We start from the raw sequence: 13,027 nt of genomic DNA on the forward strand, positions 1-13,027 counted from the left end.
ATCACTAGTTAATTATCTTAATACTATAAAAGTTATCACTGGTTAATTATCTTAATACCATACCAGTTATCACTGGTTAATTATCTTAATACTATACCAGTTATCACTAGTTAATTATCTTAATACTATACCAGTTATCACTGGTTAATTATATTAATACTATACCAGTTATCACTGGTTAATTGTCTTAATACTATACCAGTTATCACTGGTTAATTATCTTAATACTATACCAGTTATCACTGGTTAATTATCTTAATACTCTACCAGTTATCACTGGTTAATTATCTTAATATTATACCAGTTATCACTGGTTAATTATCTTAATACAATACCAGTTATCACTAGTTAATTATCTTAATACTATACCAGTTATCACTGGTTAATAATCTTAATACTTTACCAGTTATCACTGGTTAATTATCTTAATACTATACCAGTTATCACTGGTTAATTATCTAAATACTATACCAGATATCACTAGTTAATTATCTTAATACTGTACCAGTTTTCACTAGTTAATTATCTTAATACTGTACCAGTTATCACTGGTTAATTATCTTAATACTGTACCAGTTATCACTGGTTAATTATCTTAATACCATACCAGTTATCACTGGTTAGTTAATTATCTTAATACTATACCAGTTATCTCTGGTTAATTATCTTAATACTATACCAGTTATCACTGGTTAATTATCTTAATACTATACCAGTTATCACTGGTTAATTATCTTAATACTATACCAGTTATCACTAGTTAATTATCTTAATACTATGCCAGTTATCACTGGTTAATTATCTTAATATTATACCAGTTATCACTAGTTAATTATCTTAATATTATACCAGTTATCACTAGTTAATTATCTTAATGTTATACCAGTTATCACTAGTTAATTATCTTAATACTATGACAGTTATCACTGGTTAATTATCTTAATACTTTACCAGTTATCACTGGTTAATTATCTTAATACTATACCAGTTATCACTGGTTAATTATCTTAATACTGTACCAGTTATCACTAGTTAATTATCTTAATACTATACCAGTTATCACTGGTTAATTATCTTAATATTGTACCAGTTATCACTAGTTAATTATCTTAATACTATACCAGTTATCACTGCTTAATTATCTTAATACTATACCAGTTATCACTAGTTAATTATCTTAATACTGTACCAGTTATCACTTGTTAATTGTCTTAATACTGTACCAGTTATCACTAGTTAATTTTCTTAATACTGTACCAGTTATCACTAGTTAATTATCTTAATACTGTACCAGTTATCACTTGTTAATTATCTTAATACTGTGCCAGTTATCACTGGTTAATTATCTTAATACTATACCAGTTATCACTAGTTAATTATCTTAATACTATACCAGTTATCACTGGTTAATTATATTAATACTATACCAGTTATCACTGGTTAATTGTCTTAATACTATACCAGTTATCACTGGTTAATTATCTTAATACTATACCAGTTATCACTGGTTAATTATCTTAATACTCTACCAGTTATCACTGGTTAATTATCTTAATATTATACCAGTTATCACTGGTTAATTATCTTAATACAATACCAGTTATCACTAGTTAATTATCTTAATACTATACCAGTTATCACTGGTTAATAATCTTAATACTTTACCAGTTATCACTGGTTAATTATCTTAATACTATACCAGTTATCACTGGTTAATTATCTAAATACTATACCAGATATCACTAGTTAATTATCTTAATACTGTACCAGTTTTCACTAGTTAATTATCTTAATACTGTACCAGTTATCACCGGTTAATTATCTTAATACTGTACCAGTTATCACTGGTTAATTATCTTAATACCATACCAGTTATCACTGGTTAATTATCTTAATACTATACCAGTTATCTCTGGTTAATTATCTTAATACTAAACCAGTTATCACTGGTTAATTATCTTAATACTATACCAGTTATCACTGGTTAATTATCTTAATACTATACCAGTTATCACTAGTTAATTATCTTAATACTATGCCAGTTATCACTGGTTAATTATCTTAATATTATACCAGTTATCACTAGTTAATTATCTTAATATTATACCAGTTATCACTAGTTAATTATCTTAATGTTATAACAGTTATCACTAGTTAATTATCTTAATACTATGACAGTTATCACTGGTTAATTATCTTAATACTTTACCAGTTATCACTGGTTAATTATCTTAATACTATACAAGTTATCACTGGTTAATTATCCTAATACTGTACCAGTTATCACTAGTTAATTATCTTAATATTGTACCAGTTATCACTAGTTAATTATCTTAATACTATACCTGTTATCACTAGTTAATTATCTTAATACTATACCAGTTATCACTGCTTAATTATCTTAATACTATACCAGTTATCACTAGTTAATTATCTTAATACTGTACCAGTTATCACTTGTTAATTGTCTTAATACTGTACCAGTTATCACTAGTTAATTTTCTTAATACTGTACCAGTTATCACTAGTTAATTATCTTAATACTGTACCAGTTATCACTAGTTAATTATCTTAATACTGTGCCAGTTATCACTAGTTAATTATCTTAATACTATACCAGTTACCACTAGTTAATTATCTTAATACTATACCAGTTATCACTGGTTAATTATCTTAATACTATACCAGATATCACTGGTTAATTATCTTAATACAATACCAGTTATCACTAGTTAATTATCTTAATACTATACCAGTTATCACTAGTTAATTATCTTAATACTATACCAGTTATCACTGGTTAATTATCTTAATACTCTACCACTTATCACTAGTTAATTATCTTAATACTATACCAGTTATCACTGGTTAATTATCTTAATACTATACCAGTTATCACTAGTTAATTATCTTAATACTATGCCAGTTATCACTAGTTAATTATCTTAATACTATACCAGTTATCACTGGTTAATTATCTTAATACTATACCAGTTATCACTAGTTAATTATCTTAATACTATGCCAGTTATCACTGGTTAATTATCTTAATATTATACCAGTTATCACTAGTTAATTATCTTAATATTATACCAGTTATCACTAGTTAATTATCTTAATGTTATACCAGTTATCACTAGTTAATTATCTTAATACTATGACAGTTATCACTGGTTAATTATCTTAATACTTTACCAGTTATCACTGGTTAATTATCTTAATACTATACAAGTTATCACTGGTTAATTATCCTAATACTGTACCAGTTATCACTAGTTAATTATCTTAATACTATACAAGTTATCACTGGTTAATTATCTTAATATTGTACCAGTTATCACTAGTTAATTATCTTAATACTATACCAGTTATCACTGCTTAATTATCTTAATACTATACCAGTTATCACTAGTTAATTATCTTAATACTGTACCAGTTATCACTTGTTAATTGTCTTAATACTGTACCAGTTATCACTAGTTAATTTTCTTAATACTGTACCAGTTATCACTAGTTAATTATCTTAATACTGTACCAGTTATCACTTGTTAATTATCTTAATACTGTGCCAGTTATCACTGGTTAATTATCTTAATACTATACCAGTTATCACTAGTTAATTATCTTAATACTATACCAGTTATCACTGGTTAATTATATTAATACTATACCAGTTATCACTGGTTAATTGTCTTAATAGTATACCAGTTATCACTGGTTAATTATCTTAATACTATACCAGTTATCACTGGTTAATTATCTTAATACTATACCAGTTATCACTGGTTAATTATCTTAATATTATACCAGTTATCACTGGTTAATTATCTTAATACAATACCAGTTATCACTAGTTAATTATCTTAATACTATACCAGTTATCACTCGTTAATTATCTTAATACTTTACCAGTTATCACTGGTTAATTATCTTAATACTATACCAGTTATCACTGGTTAATTATCTAAATACTATACCAGATATCACTAGTTAATTATCTTAATACTGTACCAGTTTTCACTAGTTAATTATCTTAATACTGTACCAGTTATCACTGGTTAATTATCTTAATACTGTACCAGTTATCACTGGTTAATTATCTTAATACCATACCAGTTATCACTGGTTAGTTAATTATCTTAATACTATGCCAGTTATCACTGGTTAATTATCTTAATATTATACCAGTTATCACTAGTTAATTATCTTAATATTATACCAGTTATCACTAGTTAATTATCTTAATGTTATACCAGTTATCACTAGTTAATTATCTTAATACTATGACAGTTATCACTGGTTAATTATCTTAATACTTTACCAGTTATCACTGGTTAATTATCTTAATACTATACCAGTTATCACTGGTTAATTATCTTAATACTGTACCAGTTATCACTAGTTAATTATCTTAATACTATACCAGTTATCACTGGTTAATTATCTTAATATTTTACCAGTTATCACTAGTTAATTATCTTAATACTATACCAGTTATCACTGCTTAATTATCTTAATACTATACCAGTTATCACTAGTTAATTATCTTAATACTGTACCAGTTATCACTTGTTAATTGTCTTAATACTGTACCAGTTATCACTAGTTAATTTTCTTAATACTGTACCAGTTATCACTAGTTAATTATCTTAATACTGTACCAGTTATCACTTGTTAATTATCTTAATACTGTGCCAGTTATCACTAGTTAATTATCTTAATACTATACCAGTTACCACTAGTTAATTATCTTAATACTATACCAGTTATCACTGGTTAATTATCTTAATACTATACCAGATATCACTGGTTAATTATCTTAATACAATACCAGTTATCACTAGTTAATTATCTTAATACTATACCAGTTATCACTAGTTAATTATCTTAATACTATACCAGTTATCACTGGTTAATTATCTTAATACTCTACCACTTATCACTAGTTAATTATCTTAATACTATACCAGTTATCACTGGTTAATTATCTTAATACTATACCAGTTATCACTAGTTAATTATCTTAATACTATGCCAGTTATCACTAGTTAATTATCTTAATACTATACCAGTTATCACTGGTTAATTATCTTAATACTATACCAGTTATCACTAGTTAATTATCTTAATACTATACCAGTTATCACTAGTTAATTATTTAAATACTATACAAGTTATCACTGGTTAATTATCTTAATACTGTACCAGTTATCACTAGTTAATTATCTTAATACTATACCAGTTATCACTAGTTAATTATCTTAATACTATACCAGTTATCACTGGTTAATTATCTTAATACTATACCAGTTATCACTAGTTAATTATCTTAATTCTATACCAGTTATCACTGGTTAATTATCTTAATACTATACCATTTATCACTGGTTAATTATCTTAATACTATACCAGTTATCACTAGTTAATTATCTTAATACTATACCAGTTATCACTAGTTAATTATCTTAATACTATACCAGTTATCACTGGTTAATTATCTTAATACTATACCAGTTATCACTGGTTAATTATCTTAATACTATACCAGTTATCACTAGTTAATTATCTTAATACTATACCAGTTATCACTAGTTAATTATCCTAATACTATACCAGTTATCACTGGTTAATTATCGTAAAACTCTACCAGTTATCACTAGTTAATTATCTTAATACTATACCAGTTATCACTGGTTAATTATCTTAATACTATACCGGTTATCACTAGTTAATTATCTTAATACTATACCAGTTATCACGAGTTAATTATCTTAATTCTATACCAGTTATCACTGGATAATTATCTTAATACTATACCAGTTATCACTAGTTAATTATCTTAATACTATACCAGTTATCACTGGTTAATTATCTTAATACTATACCAGTTATCACTGGTTAATTATCTTAATACTATACCAGTTATCACTAGTTAATTATCTTAATACTATACCAGTTATCACTAGTTAATTATCTTAATACTATACCAGTTATCACTGGTTAATTATCTTAATACTTTACCAGTTATCACTAGTTAATTATCTTAATACTATACCAGTTATCACTGGTTAATTATCTTAATGCTATACCAGTTATCACTAGTTAATTATCTTAATGCTATACCAGTTATCACTGGTTAATTATCTTAATACTATACCAGTTATCACTAGTTAATTATCTTAATACTTTACCAGTTATCACTGGTTAATTATCTTAATACTATACCAGTTATCACTAGCTAATTATCTTAATACTATACCAGTTATCACTGGTTAATTATCTTAATACTCTACCAGTTATCACTAGTTAATTATCTTAATACTATACCAGTTATCACTGGTTAATTATCTTAATACTATACCAGTTATCACTAGTTAATTATCTTAATACTATACCAGTTATCACTGGTTAATTATATTAATACTATACCAGTTATCACTAGTTAATTATCTTAATACTTTACCAGTTATCACTGGTTAATTATCTTAATACTATACCAGTTATCACTAGTTAATTATCTTAATACTATACCAGTTATCACTGGTTAATTATCTTAATACTATACCAGTTATCACTAGTTAATTATCTTAATACTATACCAGTTATCACTCGATAATTATCTTAATACTATACCAGTGATCACTAGTTAATTATCTTAATACTATACCAGTTATCACTGGTTAATTATCTTAATATTATACCAGTTATCACTAGTTAATTATCTTAATACTATACCAGTTATCACTAGTTAATTATCTTTATACTATATACGTTATCACTGGTTAATTATCTTAATACTACACCAGTTATCACTAGTTAATTATCTTAATACTATACCAGTTATCACTGGTTAATTATCTTAATACTATACCAGTTATCACTAGTTAATTATCTTAATACTATACCAGTTATCACTAGTTAATTATCTTAATACTATACCAGTTATCACTGGTTAATTATCTTAATACTATACCAGTTATCACTAGTTAATTATCTTAATACTATACCAGTTATCACTGGTTAATTATCTTAATAATTATCACTTAATACTATACCAGGTTAATTATCACTATATAAGTGATCAGTTAATTATCCTAATACTATAAGTTATCTGGTTAATTATCTATACCGGTTATCACTAGTTAATTATCTTAATACTATACCAGTTATCACTAGTTAATTATCTTAATACTATACCAGTTATCACTAGTTAATTATCTTAATACTATACCAGTTATCACTGGTTAATTATCTTAATACTATACCAGTTATCACTGGTTAATTATCTTAATACTATACCAGTTATCACTAGCTAATTATCTTAATTCTATACCAGTTATCACTGGTTAATTATCTTAATACTCTACCAGTCATCACTAGTTAATTATCTTAATACTATACCAGTTATCACTGGTTAATTATCTTAATACTATACCAGTTATCACTAGTTAATTATCTTAATACTATACCAGTTATCACTGGTTAATTATATTAATACTATACCAGTTATCACTAGTTAATTATCTTAATACTATACCAGTTATCACTGGTTAATTATCTTAATACTATACCAGTTATCACTAGTTAATTATCTTAATACTATACCAGTTATCACTGGTTAATTATCTTAATACTATACCAGTTATCACTAGTTAATTATCTTAATACTATACCAGTTATCACTGGTTAATTATCTTAATACTATACCAGTTGTCACTAGTTAATTATCTTAATACTATACCAGTTATCACTGGTTAATTATCTTAATACTATACCAGTTATCACTAGTTAATTATCTTAATACTATACCAGTTATCACTGGTTAATTATCTTAATACTATACTAGTTATCACTAGGTAATTATCTTAATACTATACCAGTTATCACTGGTTAATTATCTTAATACTATACCAGTTATCACTAGTTAATTATCTTAATACTATACCAGTTATCACTGGTTAATTATCTTGATACTATACCAGTTATCACTAGTTAATTATCTTAATACTATACCAGTTATCACTGGTTAATTATCTTAATACTATACCAGTTATCACTGGTTAATTATCTTAATACTATACCAGTTATCACTAGTTAATTATCTTAATACTATACCAGTTATCACTGGTTAATTATCTTAATACTATACCAGTTATCACTGGTTAATTATCTTAATACTATACCAGTTATCACTAGTTAATTATCTTAATACTATACCAGTTATCACTGGTTAATTATCTTAATACTATACCAGTTATCACTGGTTAATTATCTTAATACTATACCAGTTATCACTGGTTAATTATCTTAATACTATACCAGTTATCACTAGATAATTATCTTAATACTATACCAGTTATCACTAGTTAATTATCTTAATACTATACCAGTTATCACTGGTTAATTATCTTAATACTATACCAGTTATCACTAGTTAATTATCTTAATACTATACCAGTTATCACTAGTTAATTATCTTAATACTATACCAGTCATCACTGGTTAATTATCTTAATACTATACCAGTTATCACTAGTTAATTATCTTAATACTATACCAGTCATCACTGGTTAATTATCTTAATACTATACCAGTTATCACTGGTTTAAGAACATAAGAACATAAGAACGAAGGAACACTGCAGAAGGCCTACTGGCCCATGCGAGGCAGGTCCAAGTCCCTACCGGCTTAAGCCAATGCACCCAACCTAGTCAGGTCAGGTCACACTGACTTAAGGGAGGAACACGGCAACCGACCTGTTAGCACAAGCTATCAGGTCTAACTCACACCCACCCACATCTACTCATGTATTTATCCAACCTATTTTTAAAGCTACACAACGTTCTGGCCTCTATAACGGTACTTGGGAGTTTGTTCCACTCATCCACAACTCTATTACCAAACCAGTACTTTCCTATATCCCTCCTGAATCTGAATTTTTCCAACTTAAAACCATTGCTGCGAGTCCTGTCTACATCTTTGTCATCCTCCTTTGTACATTTTCCAGAGAATTTATATCCATTCTGTAATACGGTGACATTATAAAACATATAGACCATATTTTGTGATAAAAAAAATTGAACTGTTACACTCCGTTAAAAAGAGTGTCTTGATGCTGGAGTACCTTGATGATGCGAGTGTCTTGATGCTGGAGTACCTTGATGATGCCAGTGTGTTGATGCTGGAGTACCTTGATGATGCGAGTGTCTTGATGCTGGAGTACCTTGATGATGCGAGTGTCTTGATGCTGGAGTACCTTGATGATGCGAGTGTCTTGATGCTGGAGTACCTTGATGATGCGAGTGTCTTGATGCTGGAGTACCTTGATGATGCGAGTGTCTTGATGCTGGAGTACCTTGATGATGCGAGTGTCTTGATGCTGGAGTACCTTGATGATGCCAGTGTGTTGATGCTGGAGTACCTTGATGATGCGAGTGTCTTGATGCTGGAGTACCTTGATGATGCGAGTGTGTTGATGCTGGAGTACCTTGATGATGCGAGTGTCTTGATGCTGGAGTACCTTGATGATGCGAGTGTCTTGATGCTGGAGTACCTTGATAATGCGAGTGTCTTGATGCTGGAGTACCTTGATAATGCGAGTGTCTTGATGCTGGAGTACCTTGATAATGCGAGTGTCTTGATGCTGGAGTACCTTGATGATGCTAGTGTCTTGATGTTTGAGTACCTTGATAATGCGAGTGTCTTGATGCTGGAGCACCTTGATAATGCGAGTGTCTTGATACTGGAGTACCTTGATAATGCGAGTGTCTTGATGCTGGAGTACCTTGATAATGCGAGTGTCTTGATGCTGGGGTACCTTGATGATGCGAGTGTCTTGATGCTGGAGTACCTTGATAATGCGAGTGTCTTGATGCTGGAGTACCTTGATAATGCGAGTGTCTTGATGCTGGAGTACCTTGATAATGCGAGTGTCTTGATGCTGGAGTACCTTGATAATGCGAGTGTCTTGATGCTGGAGTACCTTGATAATGCGAGTGTCTTGATGCTGGAGTACCTTGATAATGCGAGTGTCTTGATGCTGGAGTACCTTGATGATTCTAGTGTCTTGATGCTGGAGTACCTTGATGATGCGAGTGTCTTGATGCTGGAGTACCTTGATAATGCGAGTGTCTTGATGCTGGAGTACCTTGATAATGCGAGTGTCTTGATGCTGGAGTACCTTGATGATGCGAGTGCCTTGATGCTGGAGTACCTTGATGATGCGAGTGTCTTGATGCTGGAGTACCTTGATGCGAGTGTCTTGCTGCTGGATTACCTTGATAATGCGAGTGTCTTGATGCTGGAGTACCTTGATAATGCGAGTGTCTTGATGCTGGAGTACCTTGATAATGCGAGTGTCTTGATGCTGGAGTACCTTGATGATGCGAGTGTCTTGATGCTGGAGTACCTTGATAATGCGAGAGTCTTGATGCTGGAGTACCTTGATGACGCGAGTGTCTTGATGCTGGAGTACCTTGATAATGCGAGTGTCTTGATGTTGGAGTACCTTGATAATGCGAGTGTCTTGATGCTGGAGTACCTTGATAATGCGAGTGTCTTGATGCTGGGTACCTTGATGATGCGAGTGTCTTGATGCTGGAGTACCTTGATGATGCGAGTGTCTTGATGCTGGAGTACCTTGATAATGCGAGTGTCTTGATGCTGGAGTACCTTGATAATGCGAGTGTCTTGATGCTGGAGTACCTTGATAATGCGAGTGTCTTGATGCTGGAGTACCTTGATAATGCGAGTGTCTTGATGCTGGAGTACCTTGATAATGCGAGTGTCTTGATGCTGGAGTACCTTGATGATGCTAGTGTCTTGATGCTGGAGTAGCTTGATGATGCGAGTGTCTTGAAGCTGGAGTACCTTGATAATGCGAGTGTCTTGATGCTGGAGTACCTTGATGATGCGAGTGTCTTGATGCTGGAGTACCTTGATAATGCGAGAGTCTTGATGCTGGAGTACCTTGATGACGCGAGTGTCTTGATGCTGGAGTACCTTGATAATGCGAGTGTCTTGATGCTGGAGTACCTTGATAATGCGAGTGTCTTGATGCTGGAGTACCTTGATAATGCGAGTGTCTTGATGGTGCAGTACCTTGATAATGCGAGTGTCTTGATGCTGGAGTACCTTGATAATGCGAGTGTCTTGATGCTGGAGTACCTTGATAATGCGAGTGTCTTGATGCTGGAGTACCTTGATAATGCGAGAGTCTTGATGCTGGAGTACCTTGATAATGCGAGTGTCTTGATGCTGGAGTACCTTGATAATGCGAGTGTCTTGATGCTGGAGTACCTTGATAATGCGAGTGTCTTGATGCTGGGTACCTTGATGATGCGAGTGTCTTGATGCTGGAGTACCTTGATGATGCGAGTGTCTTGATGCTGGAGTACCTTGATGATGCGAGTGTCTTGCTGCTGGAGTACCTTGATAATGCGAGTGTCTTGATGCTGGAGTACCTTGACAGTGCGAGTGTCTTGATGCTGGAGCACTTGGATGATGCGAGTGTCTTGCTGCTGGAGTACCTTGATGATGCGAGTGTCTTGCTGCTGGAGTACCTTGATAATGCGAGTGTCTTGATGCGGGAGTACCTTGATAATGCGGGTCTCTTGATGCTGGAGTACCTTGATGATGCGAGTTTCTTGATACTGGAGTACCTTGATGATGCGAGAGTCTTGATGCTGGAGTACCTTGATGATGCGAGTGTCTTGATGCTGGAGTACCTTGATGATGCGAGTGTCTTGATGCTGGAGTACCTTGATGATGCGAGTGTCTTGGTGCTGGAGTACCTTGATAATGCGAGTGTCTTGATGCTTGAGTACCTTGATATTGCGGGTGCTTTGATGCTGGAGTACCTTGATGATACGAGTTTCTTGATGCTGGAGTACCTTGATAATGCGAGTGTCTTGATGCTGGAGTACCTTGATAATGCGAGTGCCTTGATGCTGGAGTACCTTGATAATGCGAGTGTCTTAATGCTTGAGTACCTTGTTAATGCGAGTGCCTTGATGCTGGAGTACCCTGATGATGCGAGTGTCTTGATGCTGGAGCACCTTGATAATGCGAGTGCCTTGATGCTGGAGTACCTTGATAATGTGAGTGTCTTGATGCTTGAGTACCTTGTTAATGCGAATGCCTTGATGCTGGAGTACCCTGATGATGCGAGTGTCTTGATGCTGGAGTACCTTGATGATACGAGTGTCTTGATGCTGGAGTACCTTGATGATGCAAGTGCCTTGATGCTAGAGTACCTTGTTAATGCGAATATCTTGATGCTGGAGTACCTTGATGATGCGAGTGTCTTGATGCTGGAGCACCTTGATAATGCGAGTGCCTTGATGCTGGAGTACCTTGATAATGCGAGTGTCTTGATGCTTGAGTACCTTTTTAATGCGAATGCCTTGATGCTGGAGTACCCTGATGATGCGAGTGTCTTGATGCTGGAGTACGTTGATGATGCGAGTGTCTTGATGCTGGAGTACCTTGATGATAGAAGTGTCTTGATGCTGGAGTACCTTGATGATGCGAGTGTCTTGATGATGGAGTACCTTGATAATGCGAGTGCCTTGATGCTGGAGTACCTTGATAATGCGAGTGTCTTGATGCTTGAGTACCTTTTTAATGCGAATGCCTTGATGCTGGAGTACCCTGATGATGCGAGTGTCTTGATGCTGGAGTACGTTGATGATGCGAGTGTCTTGATGCTGGAGTACCTTGATGATGCAAGTGTCTTGATGCTGGAGTACCTTGATGATGCGAGTGTCTTGATGATGGAGTACCTTGATAATGCGAGTGTCTTGATGCTGGAGTACCTTGATGATGCGAGTGTCTTGATGCTGGAGTACCTTGATGATGCGAGTGTCTTGATGCTGGAGTACCTTGATGATGCGAGTGTCTTGATGCTGGAGTACCTTTACGATGCGAGTGCCTTGATGCTGGAGTACATTAATGATGCGAGTGCCTTGATGCTGGAATACGTTGATGATTCGAGTGCCTTGATGCTGGAATACCTTGACGATGCGAG

The sequence above is a fragment of the Cherax quadricarinatus genome, chromosome 8, assembly GCF_038502225.1.
Source record: "Cherax quadricarinatus isolate ZL_2023a chromosome 8, ASM3850222v1, whole genome shotgun sequence".
Taxonomy (NCBI): domain Eukaryota; kingdom Metazoa; phylum Arthropoda; class Malacostraca; order Decapoda; family Parastacidae; genus Cherax; species Cherax quadricarinatus.